The 21,088-nt window shown below is 35.1% G+C and overlaps 1 pseudogene; it reads left to right on the top strand.

Annotated features, from left to right (window-relative positions):
* LOC120168756 overlaps positions 1-20,671 on the top strand; it is a 30,040-nt pseudogene extending 9,369 nt beyond the window's left edge.
* The last annotated feature ends 417 nt before the right edge of the window (positions 20,672-21,088 follow it).

Genomic DNA, 21,088 nt, shown 5'->3' with positions numbered 1-21,088 from the left:
TTCCCCTTCAAAGGGGGAATCGGTTCCCCTACAAGGGGGTATCGATTCCCTCTGCCCTATAATTCAAAAATCTGTATTTTAAACACTCAAAATGCTAAATTAATCTTCTCTAGTGGTATTGGCAACTCATATATCAAAAATTAATTATGTTCAATCAATCAAATTAATCCTTAAACTACATTTGAACATAAAGTTAATTTTTCATCAAGAATCATAAACTCCCCCTAACTAATAGCAATGAATATAATCAGAAATTACTATTATAAGCATTTTTCATTTATTCTTTAAAGTGCTAAAATTATTTTAAACACCAAGTGAAGATAGGTCAGTTAAACCTAATTCTCTCCTAAGTGTCCAAAAACGTTCCTTGTCTAAAGGTTTTGTAAAGATATCCGCTAATTGGTGCAAAGTATCAACAAATTCTAGAACTACATCTTCCTTAGTGACATGGTCTCTAATGAAGTGATGTCTAATTTCAATGTTCTTAGTTCTAGAGTGTTGGATGGGATTTTTAGTGAGACAAATAGCACTAGTATTGCCACACTTGATAGGAATGGTTCCTACTTCAATTCCATAATCAAAAGTTGTTGTTTCATCCATAAAACTTGTGTACAACAACTACCAGCTGAAATGTATTCGGCTTCAATGGTAGATAATGCAACACAATTTTGTTTCTTTGAAAACCAAGAAATCAACATATTTCCAAGGAATTGGCAAGTACCGGAGGTGCTTTTCCTATCTAATTTGCATCCTCCATAATCCGCATCAGAAAAGGCATGCAAGCTAAAGCTAGAGTCTCTGGGATACCAAATTCCTAAACTAGGAGTGTCCTTAAGGTATATAAAGATTCTCTTAACAGCTAGTAAATGTGATTCCTTAGGGCATGATTGAAATCTAGCACATAAGCAAACACTAAACATAATGTCCAGTCTACTTGCAGTTAGATAAAGTAAAGATCCAATCATTGACCTATATAATTTAACATCTACACATTTACCTCCTTCATCTAAGTCAAGCTTTGTTGAAGAGCTCATTGGAGTGTCATGAGGCTTGCCATTTTCAAGTCCAAATTTCTTGAGCATATCTTTGACGTACTTAGCTTGATTGATGAAGATGCCATCTTTTCTTTGCTTTATTTGGAGTCCCAAGAAAAATGAGAGCTCCCCCATCATGCTCATTTCGAATTCGCTTTGCATTAGCTTAGAAAATTCTTGGCAAAGAACATCATTAGTAGAACCAAATATTATATTATCAACATAAATTTGAACTACTAATAAATCTTTACCTTTATGCTTTAAAAACAATGTAGTGTCAACCTTCCCTTTTGAAAAACCTTTTTCAATTAAAAAGTTTGACAATCTTTCATACCAAGCTCTAGGAGCTTGTTTTAAACCATAAAGTGCTTTTGTCAATTTAAGAACATGATCCGAAAATTTTAAATCTTCAAAACCTGGAGGTTGTTCCACATACACTTCTTCTTTTATAAAACCATTTAAAAATACACTTTTAACATCCATTTGATATAATTTATTCATGAAAACATGCAAATGCTAAACATTATAATTTCCATCCTAGCTACGGGAGCGTGTTTTCATCATAATCTATGCCCCCTCTGAGTATACCCTTGAGCAACAAGTCTAGCCTTGTTTCTCACTATATTACCACTCTCATCAAGCTTATTCCTAAATACCCATCTAGTACCTACAGTAGATTTATTACTAGGCCTTTCAACTAATGTCCACACTTCTTCTCTCAATTTGATTTAACTTCTTGCATAGCCAAATCCAATGTTCATCATTAATGCTTCTTTAATATTCTTAGGCTCTATGCATGAGATAAATGCAACATAATTACAAATATTTCTAAGAGAAGATCGAGTTGTTACCCCTTTGGATGGATCACCTATTATCTCACCATCCTTGACATAGTTGTACTCTCTTGGATAAGATACTTCATTTTCTTCAATGGTTGGATTCTCGAGAGGATCATGAGTTTTCTCATATTTCGTTTCTTTATTTGATGATGATTCTCCAACTTCATGTCTAACATCATTTGTATTTATAATACCTACATCATCATTCAAACAAGAATCCTTCCTCGGAAGGAGATTATCATCGAAAACAACATGTAGAGACTCTTCTACAACCAAAGTTCTTTTATTAAATACTCGATAAGCTTTAGAATTTAAGGAATGACCCAGAAAAATATCTTCATCACTTTTAGCATCAAATTTGCCAAGATTGTCTTTGTCGTTGTTTAAAACAAAACACTTACATCCAAAAGGATGAAAATAGCTAATGTTAGCCTTTTTATTTTTGAAAATTTCATATGGAGTTTTCTTTAAAATTGGCCTAATCATTACACGATTTACAACATAACAAGCGGTATTTGTGGCTTCCGCCCAAAAATACTTTGGCAAATTATTTTCACAAAGCATGGTTCTAGCTATTTCTTCTAAAGTTAGATTTTTCCTCTCAACAACTCCATTTTGTTGAGGGGTTCTAGGTGCTGAAAAATTATGGCTAATACCATTAGAATTACAAAACTCATTAAATCCAAGATTTTCAAATTCAGTTCCATGATCACTCCTAACACTAGTTATAGAGTAACCTTTTTCGTTTTGGATTCCTTTTGAAAACGTGATGAAATTATCTAATGCTTCATCTTTAGTACTTAAGAATATAACCCAAGTATATCTAGATTAGTCATCTACCAATACAAATGCATATTGTTTTCCACCCAAGCTAGTAGTCCTAGTTGGCCCAAAAAGATCTATATGGATTAATTGTAATACTCTACTAGTTGACACATCATTAATGGATTTAAAAAAAACTTGCTTTTGTTTTCCTTTAGCCCAAGCATCACAGATTTTATCATTATCAAATTTTAGTTTAGACAGCCCTCGAACCAATTCTCCTTGAACTAACCGTTGCAAAACACTCATGCTAACATGTCCTAGTCTCCAATGCCATAACCAACTATCATGCTCATCTTTTGCAACTAGGCATAAATTAGTCACATTAATAGAATCTAAATGCACCATGTAAATGTTTCCTATTCTATGACCAACAAGCATAATCCGATTAGATGCAATGTCAATAACTTACAACCATTAGTTTCAAACATGACATTGAATCCTTTATCACAAAATTGACTATACTCAAAAGATTATGCTTTAATCCATTCACATATAAAACATTTTAATTTGTATGGAAGAGGTATTACCTATTGTACCTATACCTTCAATGTGACCTTTTGAATTATCACCAAAAGTTCCTTCTCCTCCATTTTGGCGTTAAGCTATGAACCGTTTTGTCCCTCGTCATGTGTCTCGAGCATCCACTATCAAGGTACCATGAATTTGAATTTGTTTCCCGTGCCTTGTAGCAATGCTCCTTTCCCTACAAACATAGAATAATTTTTGATTTTTGGTTCCCAAATTCTTTTGGATCCATATTCATTAGTTTCTAAAATCATTGTCTCCTTTGGTATCCATTTATGAAGGACATCCTTATCTTTAGTAGTAATGAATTCTTTAGGAACCCATATACTCCTAACAATTTTACCATTCAAGGTTCGTTGAGGACTTCTATGATTGTAGCTTCTAAAACTTTTCTTAACAAAGTTGGATTTTGAATTCTCACTTTTTTCAAAACTTTTTGTTCTAACCTTATTAAAAGAAGATTTAAGATCATCAATCTTCTTTTGATGATCATCATGAACTTTTGAAAGTAAGTTATGCAAATCAGTATTTTTCTTTTCAAAATCATTAATTTTGATTTTTAATTCTTTGATCATACTTTCAAGCTCATTGTTGGTCTTGAATATAAGACTATTTTCGTTTTCTAATTTTGAAATATCATTTCCGTATTTTGAAAATAGAGTCTTATAATCCAAAGCCAAATCATTATAATCCTCTAATAACTCATCATAAGATAATTCATCCAAATCGAATGAGTTAGAGGTTACCTTAGAATCTTCCCCGATAGCCATCAAGCACAAGTTTGCAACTTCTTGTTCCTCTTTATCGGAACCTTCTTCATTGCTCCATGTAGCTACATGAGCCTTGTGCTTCTTTTTGGATTGACCCTTTTTCTTCAATTATGGGCAATCATATTTGACATGCCCCGACTTTTTGCATTCATAGCAAATGATCGAGTCTTTCTCCTTCGATTCAGTTTTGAAGCCTTTATGACGTTTGAATTTTCTTCCTCGGTTGGGCATCATCAACTTTTTGAATCGTTTGGAAAATAATGCCATTTCCTCATCATCATCATCGTCATTCGAATCACTCTCATCTTTTGTGGATTTGAGAGTAACTCCAATATTTTCTTCTTTTCCTTCTCTTTTGGTGTCTCGTCAATCTTATCGAGGTCCACTTCATCTTCAAGAATCATTTTATGAGTGAGAAGGGAACCGATTAGTTCTTCAAGAGTTAAGGATGTTAGGTCCTTAGACTCGATGATTGTCGTCTTCTTTGATTGCCGTGATTTTGGAAGGGAGTAGACTAACTTCCTCACTAGTTTTTCATTTGAAATGATCTCTCCATATGATTTGAGACCATTGACAATCGTTGAAAATCTATCCGTCATAGCTTTGATATCTTCATTTGGTTTCATCCTGAAATTTTCATAGCTATGCGTTAGAATACTAATTTTAGATTTCTTTACCTCATCGGTACCTTCATGAGTGACTTGAAGTTTGTCCCATATTTCTTTGGTGGTTGTACAAGATGAAACTCTTGCGTATTCATCTGGTCCAAGAGTACAAAATATGATATGGATGGCTTTGGAGTTGAGCTGGAACATTCTTGTCTCTCCTTCACTCCACAATCTTGGATGAGTGAGAGGCTTGATGTATCATTCTTCTACGGAATGCTCCCATGTCACTTGCTTGAATAAAGTACATCATCCTATTTTTTCAATAGGCATAGTTATCCCTATTGAAGAAATGAGGCTTGTTGACGGGCATCGAATCGAGACTGGAGTCGAAGTTTGAAGTAGAGGCCATTGATGACTTTGATTATCGATGTAACTCTTACCGAATCGACTCAAGAGGCGATTAAACCTTCAAATGAGTTAGGCTCTGATGCCAATTGTTGAGTTAATCGATTGACAGAATCGGCCAAGAGGGGGTAAATTGGCAATAAAAAATTTGGTGGAAGCTTTTGCAGAAAATTGAAAGTAATTTCACAGCGATTTAGAGTGGTTCGACTTTCTCAACCAAAGTCTACGTCCACTACCTTAGCTATCCACACTAAGGATTTTCCACAAATTCACTAATTTGTGTTTCTTTGAGGACAAAGAGTAACCTTACAAACCCTCAAGAATTATACCCCAAATTCTAGAACAAAGAAAAGAACACTCAAGAATGAATACAATTGAGTACAAGTAGTGTTCTTGAAAGCAAAATGAATATTGAATGAAAAATAGGCTTGAAATGCTTAAACTTGAGGTTTGATGCTTTCTCTTTGATTCTCTCTTGATTCTAGTTGCTTGTTGTTTCTTGTTATTGAAATTCTAGACAAAGAAAAGAACACTCAAGAATGAATACAATTGAGTACAAGTAGTTTTCTTGAAAGCAAAATGAATATTGAATGAAAAATAGGCTTGAAATGCTTAACTTGAGGTTTGATGCTTTCTCTTTGATTCTCTCTTGATTCTAGTTGCTTGTTGTTTCTTGTTATTGATCAATGGCTTCTAAGCTTGGTTAAATACACCTTGAATCACTTCTGAACGTTGGGGATCATTAATGAAGTTATTAGAGCCGTTTAAGTGTGAAAACAATTAATATTTCTGCTTGGACCGTGGGGGGAATCGGTACCCCCTCATAGGGAATTGGTTCCCTAAGTGTAAAATTCAAATATTCGACCTTTAAACAGTGGGGGGAATCGGTTCCCTCCGAGCATACTAGAATTTCTCAGAGCCAAACCATTCAGGGGGAATCGGTACCCCCTTGGGGGGGAATCGGTTCCTCTGGACAAACAATTTTTGGCTTTGAACGGTTCGAAATACTTTGTAAAATTGTTTGAAATTATTTTAAGATTAAAACTTAATTTTACACTTTAGTAAGGATTTTAAAAGACTTTGAAATACTTTGAGTAATATTTTGATATTCGATTAATATATCGAATATGCTTAGAAAAATCATTTTCAAAATTAAAATTCTTTTAATTTAATTTGTTATATCGAAACATCAAAATGTTTTCAAAAATTTGCATGCTTGATTTTAAACTATGCACAAAGTCTAGTCATCATTTTGTTGTTCAAGTTCAGAGCATTATCTGTAATGATTCTCTCTGGTAGCCCATACCGGCAGATTATTTCTTTCTTTATAAATTTGCAAACTGTATACCTCTTAATATTGGCATATGAAGTAGCTTCAACCCACTTTGTAAAATAGTCAATTGCCACTAGGATGAAACAATGTCCATTTGATGCTTTTGGTGTGATTGCCCCAATGACGTCTATTCCCCACATAGAAAATGGCCAAGGTGCAGTCATTACATGTAAAGGTGATGGAGGTACATGAATCTTATTTGCATATATCTGACATTTATGACATCTCATTGCATAATCAATGCAATATGTGTGCATGGTGGCCCAGTAATACCCATATCTCATTATTTTTATAGCCATGGAAAGACCATTTGCATGTGCTCCACATATCCCATTGTGTACTTCCTCAATGATGTTTCTGGCTTCGCTTGTATTTACACATGTCAATAGCATTTGATCATTTCTTCTCCTATACAAAGTCTCGACATCAAGAAAATATCCAGCAACTATTCTTCTCAATGTTCTTTTATCAATCTCATATGCATTTTGTGGATAGCTTTGATGCTTGATATATTGCAAGATATCATAATACCATGGCTTGTCGTCTGCTTCTGCTTCCACACTATAGCAATGTGTAGGAGTTTCATATACTTGCATTTTGATCGGCATCATATCAACTTTATTAGTTGCTTGAAACATAGCAGCTAATGTAGCCAAAGCATCTGCCATTTGATTTTCCTATCGAGGGAGATAATTGAAGGTGATACTTTCAAATTCTTTCACTAATTCGAGGGTAAAATCTCGGTATTCCAGCAATTTGGGATCTTTTGTTTCCCATTCTCCTCGTAGTTGATACACCACTAACGATGAATCTTTGTATATCTTGAGAAATTTAATTTTCCTTTCTATGGCTGCTTTCAAACCCATGACACAAGCTTCATATTTCGCCATGTTATTGGTGCAAAAGAACTCTAGTATGCTTGTGAAAGGATAATAAATATTTTCTGAAGAAATCAACACTGCCCCAATTCCTCTTCCCAAGGCATTGGATGCTCCATCAAAATAAAGTTTCCAGGATTCATCATTTAATCTAACTTCTTCATTCATAGATATGCACAACAAATCTTCATCTGGAAAGTTAAAACTCAAAGACTGATAATCATCTGATACACGACTGGCCAGAAATCAGCTATGACGTTTCCTTTTATCGCTTTTTGGTTGACATATACAATATCAAACTCAGATAATAACATCTGCCATCTAGCCATTTTGCCTGTTAAAGCTGGTGATTCCATTAAACCTTTAAAGGATCAAGTCTAGATATCAGCCAAGTGGTATGATATAACATGTATTGTCTGAGTCTTCGAGTAGCCCACACCAAGGCACAACATATTTTTGTATTGGTGGGTATCGAATTTCACAATCAATAAATTTTTTACTCAGATAATAAATGGCTTTCTCTTTTCTTCCAGATTCATCATGCTGCCCTAGTACGCATCCCATTAAATTTTCAAAGACTGTCAAGTATAGAATTAACGGTCTATCAGGCACTGGTGATACCAAAATGGGGGCATTGGATAAATATTTCTTAATAATTTCCAAAGTTTCTTGACATTCATCATTCCAGACTTCAGGATTGTTCTTTCAAAGTAATTTGAATATTGGATCACATTTGTCAGTTAATTGATAAATGAAACGAGATATATAATTTAATCTTCCCAAAAAACCTCAAACTTCTTTTTTTGTGTTGGGTGGTGGAAGATCTTGAATTGCTTTTACTTTATCTGGATCAATCTTGATTCATTTTTTACTGACTACAAATCCCAAAAGCTTCCCGGATGTTACCCCAAAATTGCATTTAGCGGGGTTGAGCTTTAATTGATACTTTCTCAATCTCTGGAAAAGTTTTCTTAAATTTTGAATATGTTCTTCTTCGATTCGGGACTTGGCAATCATTTCATCCACGTATACTTCAATCTCTTTATGCATCATGTCATGAAATAGAGTTATCATCACTCTCTGATATGTTGCCCCTGTATTTTTCAATCCAAATGGCATTACTTTATAGCAGAATGTGCCCCACATGGTTACAAATGTTGTTTTTTTCTTTGTAATCCACACACATTCGAACTTTCCTATTTTTCTTTGGTACTGGAACAATGTTAGCTACCCATTTTGGGTATTTGGCTGCCTGTAGGAAACCTGCATTAATCTGCTTCATCACTTCCTCTTTGATCTGCAACAACATTTCTGGCCTCATTCGTCTGAGCTTTTGTTGAACAGGTTTGTACTCTGGACTGATTGGAAGTTTATGGACCACTATATATGTACTCAAACTAGGCATATCTTGATAAGACCAGGCGAAGATGTCTTTGAACTCTTGGAGGAGATCTATCAATTCTTGTTTTATTTGGGTTGACAAAGTAGTACCAATTTTCACTTCTTTCATTTATTCATCGGTTCCCAGATTTACAGTCTCAATTTCTTCTTTGTGAGGTAAAATTTGTTTGTCTTCTTTTTCTACCAGTCTTAATAATTCAGTAGGAACATCACATTCTATTTCATCCTCAGACTCATTGACTTCCTCCGAACATGTGGGCCGCTCTAAATTTATCTCATGATTAAATTTAGGAATAATCAAGCTATTAACATTGTGACATATGCAAATTCAAATCGGACATATTTCTGAAAGGATATAGTAAATTTATGAAATAAATATAAAGAATGAGAAATAATGAATGTAAAAATGTAAAATGTAAAGAATGATTGCCATTTAAGAATTTTAAGAAAACTTCTTATATTTGATATTAAGTGAACTTAGCAACTGCCCTTACAAGATAACAAAAACTTTTTATATTCTTGGGCTAAAACATAAATATTAGTTCTGAGTATTACTCTGTGTTAATACTAAAAACTATAGGGAGGTCCTCAACAGTCCAATTGTTGAGTGTTTCACCAGGAAGACAAAGGCGAATTCCAGCCATGTGTGATCATATTGATAAATAATCCTCCCATAGCCTCTTCAACTATGCATTGATCTTTTGTTGAACTTTCTTCTTTGAGAGCATCAACAAGCTATTGTTCTACATTAACCATTCCTCTGGATTTAAATGTGGACTTCAAAGGAGGGAAAGACATGCGTTCCCAGGAATTTCTTCTCCCTTCAATCTTGCCCTTCTATTTTCACCTCTTCTTTTCATCTTGTTGTTCCTTTGCTGAAAATTAGGCTTAAATCCAAGCCCAAAATGATCTTTCTTCATCTTCATACTTACAGGAACTGAACTCCCCTGAATATTCTTTCCCAAACCTTTCCCAGTTTTAGCTCCTATGCCTAAAGTCTGTCGTACAGTCATTTTGGTGCAATCGGACAATCTGGGATGTGGAATTTCGTTTCCCTCAGCAATAAAGGTTGTATTGACAAGTTCCAAAGCTCGGAAAGAGCATTCGAGAGCATCATCAGTGGTTTCAATATACGGAGCATCACTCGTTACAGAGGCAATGATTTATTCCTTAGCTCCTACACATATCAGTTGACCGTCAATAACGAACTTCAGTTTCTGATGCAATGAAGAAGGAACAGCTCCTGCAGAATAAATCCATGGCCTCCCCCCTAACAAACAATTATATGTAGAGTGGATATCCATCACTACAAAGTCTATATTGTACACGACTGGTCCGATCAACAGTGGTATTTCCATTTTCCCAAGCACCTCATTTTGAGTGCCATCAAAAGCTCATACTACATTCTGATAACTCTTCATGTGCGATTTATCCACCATCATTCTTTGAAGTGTAACCAGAGGCATCAAGTTAAGAGCAGATACATTGTCAATCAATACTCTTGGAAAAACATGGCCATGACAATGTGTGGTAATATTCAAAGCTTTCACTGATCCTATTCTGCCCTCAGGTATTTCATCATCAGTGAACGTTATATAATTATCAGCAGCTATGTGCCCCACAATCCCGTCAAGCTTGTTGAGAGATATATCTTCAGGAATAAATGTTTGATTACGTATTTTCATCAAGGCATTTTTGTGTACTTCTAAATTCATCAACAAATCAAGAATTGAAATTTGGGCTTGTTGTTTATGTGGATGTTCAACCAAACTATATTCGCTATGTTTCAAAAATTTCAAGAATTCTTGTGCTTGCTTTTCTGTTACGAGCTCATTGACTGTTGGTGGGGATTCGTCATCAAATACCTTTTGAGGTATCACTGTAGCTTTTCCCTTTATTTTTGCATGTTCTGATGCATTCGATGTTTCGGGAGAGTAACATCTCCCACTTCTTGTAAAGAATTCGACTTCATTTACTACTTCAGAAGTCGAATCCATACTCTGTACTTTCTCTTCTACTTTTTCCAGAGAAATAGATCCTCCTACCATTGAAACATTGGTAGTATAATTCCAAGGTACCCTGCGGGTATCCTTATATGGAAATGGTAAAGGAGTTATGATGACCACTTTCGGCTTTGATGGTATCGGATTCACTGTAGATGATTTCACAGTGATGATCACGGGATCACTTATTTTCTGCTTAGGTTTAGAATCTTCTGATGTGCAAACATAATCTTCTATTTTTCCTAGTTCTTGTTCAAAGAACTCTATCTCTTTGTTATTTATCAGTTTTTCCACCAAATCTCTAAATTCAAGGCATAGTTGATTTCCATGTCTCTTCTTTTGATGATATTCACAATAATTCTCGGCTTCATTATGCTTTGGCCTGACTTGTTGTTGAATCATTCCAGATAGGGAGAGTTGTTGAAATATCCAACCAAAAGGAGATTTAATCTCAGAAACATCCGTTTTTGCTTTCCTTCCATTCTTTTCCTGGATTGCGTTCACATTTTTATCTCTATGATTTGGCAGCAGATAATTTGATGTAGCTGGTGAATTGAATTCCAGCTTTCCAGTATTAATCAAATTTTGGACCACCCTTTTGAATGCCAAACAGTTTTCAATGGAGTGACCCGTAATTCCGTCATGATAAACATAGTGTACTTTTACATCATACCATGGAGGGAACGGTGGTTGCATGGGAATCAAAGGATAGGGCCTTATGACATCTGCTTTTAACAACGAATCATAGATCTCTGCATACGGTACTGGAAATGGTGTAAAGGAAAGCCTTTCATTTTCCCTGCGAGATCCTTTGGATTTCGCTCGATTAGTGTTTGTTTCCTCTTTCTTAACCCTTGGTTGGGTTATCGTAACACTTCTCGAAGTATCCTTGTTGTAAGAATTCACATTGTTAACTTCGTTCTCCTTTTTTCGGCATGGGTCTTTTTGAACTAGACCCCTCATTTGATTTAATTTTGCCACTCTTCATGACATTTTCAATGAGTTCTCCAGAAATGATCAGATCTGCAAAATTTCTGGTTGCGTTCCCTATTAAATGGCTTAAATAGGGAGCCTTTAAAGTATGGACGAACATTATTGTTTCTTTTTTTTCTGATAGAGGTGGCTGAACTTGTGCTGATGTGTCACGCCATCTCTGAGCGTACTGTCTAAATGTTTCATTGTTCTTTTTCTCCAAATTTTGGAGAGTCCCTCTATCAGGGACCATATCTGTCACGTGGCGGTACTGCTCTAGGAATGCCTTTGCCAGATCCTTCCAGGATCTAATGTTGGCTTTGGTCAGTTGAGTATACCATTTTAAAGCTATTCCTGTTAAGCTATCTTGAAAGCAATGAATTAATAATTTCTCGTCTTTCACATGTCCTGCCATTCTACGACAAAACATAGGAATGTGAGACGAAGGGCATGTAGTACCGTCATATCTTTCAAATTCCAGAATTTTGAACTTGATGGGGAGGATTAGGTCTGGGACTAAGCTCAATTCACTAGCGTCAAACCCATAGAATAATTCAGTTACTTCTACGGATTTTATTAGTTCCTCTAAGCTCTTGATCTGTCTGGTCAATTCTTCATTTACTTTTTCTTTCTCATTCAGCTCATTCAAATATAGGATTAGATGCTCAACATTAAAATCTCGTATTTTCACATCTGATATAAGCAGATTTTTGCTTGAAGACGCATGATCCACTTGTTGACTTTCATTATGTTTGGTCTCTTGAAGTGCCGATGTGCGAGCATGGATTTGTACAGGTGTGATGCCAGAGTGATAAATCGGTTCCGACGTGAAACCTAAAGGATACATAGGTTCCTGGTCAAAAGGGACAGGGTTTTCATGAATTTTTCCAATGGTAGCCTGTTTCCTGAGCATATCCTCTATTTTCTGCATTATACTGTCTTGTGAGTTTGTAATACTGGCTTCAATTTTCTCTAACTTCATTTTCATCTCTGCTTGTTCTTTATTATGTTTTTCCTCAAGACGTTGTATTTTATCCTCCATGATTTTCTTAGTAGCTTGTCTATTACCGTAGTGATGTTGAATTTCTCGTTTGGCCAGAATAATTGCGATTGAAAATCCTTTTGATATTATTTTTTTCAAATTTTATTTAATGAATGTTTACCTTAATAAAAATTATTCATAAAGAAAATAATGCAATGAATAATGAATCTATGCAAAAATGAATGTATGCAAAAGGTATTGATCTCAATAAGTTAACTGTCATAGAATAACTTTCATCAGCATACAAAAGTTTCTTTATAATAGTTCATAACTACATATACGGCATAGCTTTCCTATTAAGCTCTATGATTTCTTTCATCAATCAAGTCATCTTCTTTCCATACTTAGAAACTGGATCAACGTGATGCTCAATTATCTTTGCTTCAGCAGCTAACTCCCCAACATATCTGGCAACTTCATTTATTTGTACCATGGCCTCGAATACCATATTGCTTCTCTCTTCACTTCTTTATACATAGACATCAGTCAATTTTTACCATTGTTCATTAGTTCCCTCGAGAGTCTGCTCTAAGTCATTGATTCTGACTTGACAACTGTGTAGAGTTTTCTCAAGATCTCGGATGCTTCTTCGCAATGAAACATTCTCCTCATAACTTTCTTTAAGATCACTAGGTCCTAGATGAACCTTTTCTTGAAATAATGATTCTTCAAGTTGCAAGATGTAAGCATTAAACTCTGAGTTTTTGTTTCTACACTGATCCAAATCCTCTTCAAGTTTTTTTCGTGTTTCTTGTGTTCTTTGACTCAGCTTCTGGATTTGAACATTCTTGTTTCTACATCTTTGCATCCATTTGTTGGCCACTTCTTGCTCTACTTCAAGTCTAGTGTTGAAATTCTTCCTCTCCAATTCCCATTTTTCCTTTTCAACATCAAACTCTTCAATCCTTTGACCCCTGACTTCGAGTTCGATAATCAGAATGTTCATTTCAGATTCAAATCCCTTGAACATGGTATTTTTCTCATCTTCAAATTTCTCAAGCATGTCGTTCGTCATATCTTCTAATTCTTTAGCTCGATCTCTTTCTTTCTGCATTTGTTTCATAATCTCACGACTTTCGGCTTTGTGCTTTACAATTCCCTCCCTTTTTTCAACCTCGAGATCCTCCATTTTCTGCTTTCCTTTCTCAAGGATTTTGAGTAAACGGCTATTTTTTCCTTTCAAATGTTCAACTCGGCTTTTCTCGATACTCAATTCTTTGGTCATATGTACTATTGATCTGCTCGATCCTGATGCTTTCCACGATTTGTGTAGCTCATCATAATTCTTCTTTAGCGTTCTGAACTCACCATCAACTTTTTCTTTGTTTTCCCTCAGCATTGCACATTGTGCTGAATGAAAGTCAACGTCGACGCCCATCATAGCTTTGTATCGTCTCATTTGTTCTAACTCTTTCGACCAATCTTCTCTTTCTGCTTCAAATTCAGCCTTCAGGATTTCAATCTCTGATGGAACCACCCGAATGTAATCTTCCATATAGATATCCTTATTTTGATCTGGTAGAGGAATATTTTCATTTTTCCTGACAGATCTCCATTCCTCATAATCAGGAGTTAACATTTCTTTTGCTGCTTTAGCTCGGATACAGAAAGTTGTTTTCCAAGCTTTAATGGCCTCCATAATGTTTCTTTTTTAATTTTTGCTATGAAATGCGAACTCGGATGAATGTAACCCAGTAGTCACAGGAACAACTTGACGACATTCATACTGCCTTATAACCAGAAGTGGTGCATATCTGATTCCTCCCCACAAACCAAGTAGCATCACCCAGTTGTAGTCACCACATTTATAAAAGAATTCCCTTTGAATTTTCCACGGGGCACGCCAAACGATATCATCGCTTTGTAAATTTCGCAGGGCATTGATCCACATATCTTTCATGATTTCTTTCGGCCATTCTTGCTCTAGAAACTCTTTCAATGGTGAGTAATCCGTACTAAAATGACGATATGAAACCTTTTCTGTCCTCCAAAAATGGCTACGGATCCATACATATAACAATGGTGCACATCCCAAAAATCATCCACCTCCTAACCTTCTACAAGCGCTTAATGATCTAAAAGTCTCTGCTAAAATTACAGAAGCATGATTGACCTTTTTTGGTAGCTGTTCAAACAAATCTACTACTGCAGCTTCAATGTATCCCAATGCTTTCGGGAAAATGACCATACCATATATACCCAGAGCCAAGAGATCAAATCGTCTCATCTGGATGACTCTGAATAATTTCTTTGATGTTGGTCCAAGCAATGCCTTCGCCCTTTTATTTCGTACGAGCTACTACCTATTCCTCTCGTACTCCGGCAATCTTTGCTAATTTAACTCGGAAAGGTTGAGTTTTAACTGACCTTGAATAAATTCGATTCTCCAAAGCCCCTTCTATATGTAGCAAAGTTGTGTATTCTTCAATAGTAGGAACCAAGTCCTCCTTATGTATTCTTCAATAGTAGGAACCAAGTCCTCCTTATTGAAAGTGAAACAATTATAACCGGGATTTAGGGCTCGAAGCAAGTAATTATCAACTTCGACATATAGCAAATATGGGATGTCCCCGTAAGACTGGTAGAAATACAGCTTTCTATTTGAATCTCAACTCTCCCAAATGCCTCGCAAATCTTGCATATTTCTTTTTAGCGAAACCGGAGCATAACTTGCAAACTAGGGTACATAATCATCCTGCAGACTGTCTCCCCCTTGTCTTTGTAAATCCTCAGACCACTGTCTTACTTCTGAGTTTGGAGCTATTTGATTTGAACATTTTTTATCCATAGATGAAGGTTTTCCAATGAGACGATTAACTTGAAGATCAATACCTTTTATCCTGTATGATGCTATGCAAACATAAAATATAAAAGAACACACAAAAATAAATGAATTAGTTCAAATAATAAAGAAAGAAAAATTTAATTTAATAATATCTATCCAAATATTTCTATTTAAACATGCTTTCTACATAGCATACTTTAAATAATCTAAATTCACATGTAATTTATTTAGCAGGGAAATAAATTAATTAATTAAAAGGAAAAAGTTAGAATTCATTTCTCCTTCATGTACACCTATTTTGGGACAAAATTTCGGCATGGCTTCAGATCGGAAGAGTTTCTAAGGTTTACTATATGCAGAGTTTCAGTTCTAAGAGTAAAGGTACTTGAATGGTCCTTGTTAGTGCCCCCTTGGGATGCCAACCCTCAATCCTAATCCATCACAGACTAAAGTGGATCAAGTTCAATTCGAGGGGATACACTTCTCTATGCCTGACACAGAGAATAAATTCTCACGAAGACATAGGGCATATGAACCTCGAAAGCTACTTGCTAGGTCTGACACGGAGAATAAATTCTCACGAAGACGTGGCTTTCATTTCCACTTAAAAGGGACAAGCTTGATTATAAAGCTTATGTTATGCAATGCACATGTTGTGTGTGAGGAGAAATGTTCAAACCTCTGACAGACAAATAAATAATGAATTTTAATACTTGAAAATAAAATAAAACATTAATAAAATAATATATATAAATAATATGAAAATAATAAGTATATATAAAAATTTTGAAAAGAAAGAATTATAAATTAAATATATGAGTTTTTAATTTCTAATTAATAGAGATAATTTGTAATTGATTTTAAAGTTTGACCAGTCCCCAGTGGAGTCGCCAAGCTGTCGTAACCAGTTTTTGCCCGGGTACGAATTTTTTACTTGGCGGGAAAAGTGATGTGAATAAATGGTTTTAAAATGTTTTGGGAGTCGCCATCGGCCTTTTGGGTCAGGTAGGTCGAATACCTAAAAATTATCTTTTAAATGAGATTTTAAGAAAACATCAGTTAAAAGATAAACTGGTATGCGTTTTAACCAAAAATTATTTATTTTTAATAATAAAAAGGGATTCGTGGTCGATTACGTTTGGGGAAGGATTAAGTACCCCCACAACGCCCAAAATTGGTACTTATTAATTATAAATTGTCTCTATTATTGGAAAATTAAAAAAGTCAAAAATATATTTAATTCATAATCCTGTTATTTCAAATTTATTTTATTTAAAATCTATTAATTTATATAATAAATATTTATTTTATCATAAAATAATTTAAAATCTTAATATTAAAAAATAAATAAATAATAAAACATTTATCTAAAAATAATATAAAAAATAGGTTAATATATATATAATTTATAAAAGTAAAATATTTATTTATTTAAAAATATAAGAAAATGAACATCCAGTTGCTTTAAGACTGTCATTTCTTAATATTGAAAAATAAATATATATTAAAATAATATTATTTTTATTTAAAAGTAATTTATAAAATTAGATTTATAAATAGAATTTTAATAGAAAAACAACTAAATAATAATAAATAATTTATAATAATAATAATAATTAAATATATTGAAAACATATTAAGATAATTAAACAATAACAAATATGAAATTATAAAAATATATAAATATAATAATAAAATTGGTAATTAAATGAAAGTAGTGATTAAATTATAACATATAAAACTTAAATACCCTAATTAGTAATTAATTATTTAAAGTTACAGGGATTAAACATGTTATTTTATATATTTATTTACTTGGGGACTAAAATAAAATTATATTAAATTAGAATATCAAATTATAATAAATAAAAACATGCTATAAGGATCAAATTGCAAGTTTTTAAAGTTACAGTGGCTGCGAGAATAATTTATCCATGTGTGAAATTACACAAAAGCCCTCACCAAAACTACGTCGTTTTGGTAAGGGTATTTATACCCCATTATAACCGGCCTTAAGGCCAAATTCTCTCATTTTCTCATTACCTCTTCTCTCTCTAAAACCGAGAGAAGCATTCTCTCTGCCTTCTCTCTAGGATTCCCTCACCGGAGGGAATACAATCGTCGGTCGGCAGCCGTCTGTTACCGTTGACCTCCGCCGCCGACCATCGCCTCCGGTGGTCTGAAAATACAAATTTTATACCAAAATTTAGATCGGGCCCTCCTAATGACGAATCCGGTGACATTTTCCCTTAAAATGCTCCCAATCGGAGCAAATCTATGAAAGTACCTTCGGTTTTCGAAGGCTTTTGGTGGCGGGTGGAAGAGCGTGAACTCTGGTGGCGTCACAGCTTCCTCGATAATATTTCTCTTAATTTTTCTCTCGGTATTTTAGTGGTATTTGGTTGTTGTGTTGTTTGTGGTTCTCTCTGGCTTGCTCCCTATTTTCTGATTGATCTCCTTGTCTCTTTTTTTTTTCTTTTGCAGGTTCGGTTGATGGTCTTATAACCATCACCAGCGCTCGTCTTGGACCTGGTAAAAGAGTGGCAGTTTGGTGAGTCACCGAACTTGTGGTGACTCACCGAAAAATGGGGACACGTGTGCGGTTGTTGTTGTAGCAGCAAACCTTCTGGAGTCTACTGTTGGCGTCGTGGCAGCGGGTGGAGTGGCTGGACGTAGAGGCGGCGCCGTGCGGCCCTAGGGTATCATAACCCTAGGGTTTCTGCTGGGACCATGTGGACCGTTGGATCTAAGTCAGATCCAACGGCTGGCAAGGAGAGCGGCGGCTGGGATGAAGATGAAAACCCTAATCTAATTTAGGGTTCTACTATTGGGCTGATTGGGTTTCTTGTAACTGGGTTGGTCCAGTTTTGATTGGGCCTGTTTGTAATAGTAATTTTTTATTAATAATAATAATTATAATAATAATAATTATAAAATAATAATAATAATTATAAATAAAATAATAATAACAATAATAATAATGACAACAAATGGATGAAAAATTAGTATCTTCAGTGCTTATAGCTTGGTCAACCACTTCTTACTTGAATAATATATTTGTACATATCTACCAAATGGCTTCAAAGAGTGGACTGCTAGTGTAAGAATCTCATTAATTCCTTGCCTACGATGATTATATATATATATATATATATATATATATATATATATATATATATTAGTTCCAAATTTGATGAAAGTTTTGGATTGACGTCCTTGCAGGTGGGAGGCTAAGTTGGACATGTCTGGTTTGGCACTTGGGCTAGTAGGAAACATTTGCATGTCTTTTCTCTTCTTCCCTGTGACCAGAGGGTCTTCGGTTTTGCGGTTGATAGGGCTTACTTCAGAAGCAAGTGTGAGGTATCATATTTGGATTGGTCATGTTGCAATGATCATTTTCACTTCTCATGGTTTATGTTATCTTGTTTACTGGGCCAACACAGAGCAAATGACGCAGGTAAATAACCAGTTTGAAAAGAACAAAGGATGTAACAATTCATGTTGCAAACCAGATAATTGTTCTTTATATTCTGCAGGTACTCAAGTGGGATAAAATTGAAGTTTCAAATATGGCAGGAGAAATAGCTTTGTTCTCTGGATTAGCCGTGTGGGCAACAAGCCTCCCTCGTATAAGGCGAAAAATGTTTGAGCTCTTCTATTACACTCATCATCTCTACATTCTCTTCGTTGTCTTCTTTGTCTTTCATGTCGGTTTCGCCTATTCTTGCATCATGCTTCCTGGTTTCTACCTCTTCCTCGTCGATCGGTTTTTGAGATTCTTACAATCCCAGCAAAGGGTTAGCTTGGTTTCGGCTCCTGTTTTACCTTGTCAAACTGTTGAGTTGAACTTCTCCAAGAGTCCAGGTATTGTCAAAAAACATTACTCATATTTGATGTGTTATGCTTGTTGATTAACTCATCTAAGGGAGTTATTACTCATATATTATATAATCTTATTGTTTATTTTGGCAGAGCTGAGTTACACGCCAACAAGCATTCTTTTAGTGAATGTACCTGGAATTTCCAAGCTTCAATGGCATCCCTTTACAATTACCTCCAATAGTAACATGGATCCTGACAAGCTGAGCATCATCAAAAGCGAAGGAAGTTGGTCTTCTGAGTTGTATCAGAAGTTTTCAACCCCTTTCTCAACGAATCGCTTCGAGGTGTCCATAGAAGGGCCTTATGGACCTGCCTCAACACATTTTCTAAGGTACGTGACCCCAAAACAAGATCTTTTCCCCTGCTTCTGCAATGGTAAATATAGAACTCTTTATGACATGGAATATCCACCACAGGCACGATACGTTAGTCGCATTACACCTTTCATATAGATTATTCTAGAGCTTATGTTTAAGGCCGATAATGGTGGTGTCAAGATTCCACAGATCCTCCTCATATGTGCATTCAAGAAATCTATTGATCTCACAATGTTGAAATTGATACTACCAGTTTCAGGCGACACAATCGATATTTCCTGCCTGCAGTTACAGATTGAAGCCTATGTAACAAGAGAAAATGTGGCTGCCGAAGATAACCACAAGCCCTTAAAAACTATATGGTTCAAGCCTAATGCGGTAGATGCACCAGTTTCTGCAATTTTAGGTCCCGATAGCTGGCTCTGGCTCGGACTTATAATTTCATCATCTTTCGTCATCTTCCTTCTTCTCATCGGCATTCTAACACGATACTATATATACTCGATTGACCATGGCTCTAATGTGGTATACGCTACCGCTGCAAGAGCTGATTTTAACATTTTATTCATATGCCTCGCCATCGCAATGACCGCAACTACTGCTTATCTTTGGAACAAGAAGCGAAATAGGAAGGGGATGAGTCAGACTCAAAACATGGATATTCCGCCAACGACATCTCCGGCGTGGTGTAACAGTGACCGAAAACTAGAAAGCCTTCTGCACCAGTCTTTAATGCAAGCGACCAAGGTCCATTACGGTGAACGACCTGACTTGAAAAGTAAGTTATTATCCAATATGTGTTATGACATCCTTTGTTACATATATGTCAAGAAATCTAAATTAGTTGAGTGTTGTTATTGGTAGGGATACTGTTTGAACGCAAAGGAAGCAGCGTAGGAGTTATTGTAAGCGGACCGAGGGAACTGCGACAAGAGGTTGCAGCCATCTTTGGTTCTGGATTGGCAGACAATCTGCATTTTGAGTCCATGAGCTTCACCTGGTGAGCATAACAAAGGAACATGAAGAATCGTTTCCACGTGCTTGTTTGTAAAAACCCCACGGGGATGAATCATTCTCCTCTTCATCTGTAACGATTAGGTATATACTCTTTGTATGGTTGTTTTTGTTTTTTCATATATATATATATATATATATATATATATATATATTTATAAAACATCACCAAAACGTTTTTACACAGTTTTTACTATACCTATAACTAGGATAGTTTTGTTGTGCAGCTGTCAAATTTAAGGCTAAAAAACATCGATTTTGGTGTGTAACCAAAAATGTAATAAAAATCATAATATTTCAGGTTGAACGCAACTTAAAATGTTATATTTTTACTAATATTTTTGGTTGAACTTAAAATGTTATGAAGAATGTAACATTTTAGGTTGTTCTTAATCTAAAATGGTATGATTTTTATCTTATTTTCAGTTATGCCCAAAAGTCACCGTTTTTTAGCT

Source organism: Hibiscus syriacus, unplaced genomic scaffold (assembly GCF_006381635.1).
Source record: "Hibiscus syriacus cultivar Baekdansim isolate YM2019G1 unplaced genomic scaffold, ASM638163v2 tig00003041_pilon, whole genome shotgun sequence".
Classification (NCBI taxonomy): domain Eukaryota; kingdom Viridiplantae; phylum Streptophyta; class Magnoliopsida; order Malvales; family Malvaceae; genus Hibiscus; species Hibiscus syriacus.
This window is presented reverse-complemented; position numbering and strand designations above follow the sequence as displayed.